At 35.3% G+C, this 1,198-nt stretch overlaps 1 long non-coding RNA gene across 1 annotated transcript in view; it reads right to left on the reverse strand.

Moving 5' to 3' along the window:
- LOC127875448 (uncharacterized) overlaps positions 1-979 on the reverse strand; it is a 5,641-nt gene extending 4,662 nt beyond the window's left edge. Inside the window, exon 1 of the long non-coding RNA XR_008047419.1 lies at positions 896-979. This is a non-coding gene — a long non-coding RNA (uncharacterized LOC127875448). The remainder of the gene's footprint in view (positions 1-895) is intronic.
- Between the last annotated feature and the right edge of the window lie 219 nt (positions 980-1,198).

The raw sequence follows: 1,198 nt of genomic DNA on the forward strand, positions 1-1,198 counted from the left end.
GACCCAAAGCGTGTACTCGTCACAGGTTAATATAAGTCTTGAGGATTCCGTTATGTACCGGATAAGGCACAATTTTTGCGAAAATCAGTATGGAAGACTTAAGCTTTAGAATGTATCTGACGAATACTGATGAATTCTGGTCAGTTAAGTAAACCAAATTGTTGTGAAAAATATCAACTCGGCCGGCTTTAAACATGTAACATCATTTTGACAACACCTTTTAATTATACGAGGTTAGGTCTACTTCTTCTGAAACAATTACATCAAGCGTTTCATTTGATCACTATTATTAAAGCCATAAAATACACACAACATTCAACTATACGCAAAATTACATTTTAACAATATACAAGTTTTAATATAACTTGAAATATCAGAACTCCAAATCGCTGCGTATTGACCAAAAAACAACCATGAATCAACATTTTTTAAAGAAATGAACATTGATTTTGTAGAAATTTTATTAATACGATTAAATGAGCCGTATTCTGAGAAAACATGGCTTAATGCTTGTGCGTAAAGTGTCGTCCCAGATTAGACTGTGCAGTCCGCACAGGCTAATCTGGGACGACACTTTCCGCTTTTATGACACTTTTCGTTTAAATGAAGTCTCTTCTTAGCAAAAATCCAATTGGTGGAAAGTGTCGTCCCTGATAAGCCTATGCGAACTGCACAGGCTAATCTGGGACGACACTTTACGCACATGCATTATGCCCAGTTTTCTCAGAACACGACTCAAATCATCGTTATTCAGTGTGTCTGTTTTGTTTCTGATGTATGCGCACATGTCTTATTATTTAAGCATTTACGGTTTAGCAACTTTAAGCCTTACTTAGCAAGCATGTGTTACATTTTCGCAACCTGTGACCAATAAAATACGAAAATAACAACGTACCTTATGTCGCTTTCAGAAATGTGTGTAGAAACGATATAAACACATGTTTATATACAAATTGCGGTCGATATCACATCCTGTCCGTATTTTGAAAGACTTATTATGCGGAAGCAAGTTTGACGTTATCAGTTTATAATACAAACAACATGTTGTAGTTTTACAATTCACTCCCAACATCCTGAATCAAAATAGAGACACTGAAAGATGGTGCTAGGAAATCAGAAGATTAAAAAAATCCCGACTGTTGTATTCTGTAAGTTAAGTGCATGTGAACAAACACCATCAAATACTGCATTAACAAAT

The sequence above is a fragment of the Dreissena polymorpha genome, chromosome 3 (genome assembly GCF_020536995.1).
Source record: "Dreissena polymorpha isolate Duluth1 chromosome 3, UMN_Dpol_1.0, whole genome shotgun sequence".
Classification (NCBI taxonomy): Eukaryota; Metazoa; Mollusca; class Bivalvia; order Myida; family Dreissenidae; genus Dreissena; species Dreissena polymorpha.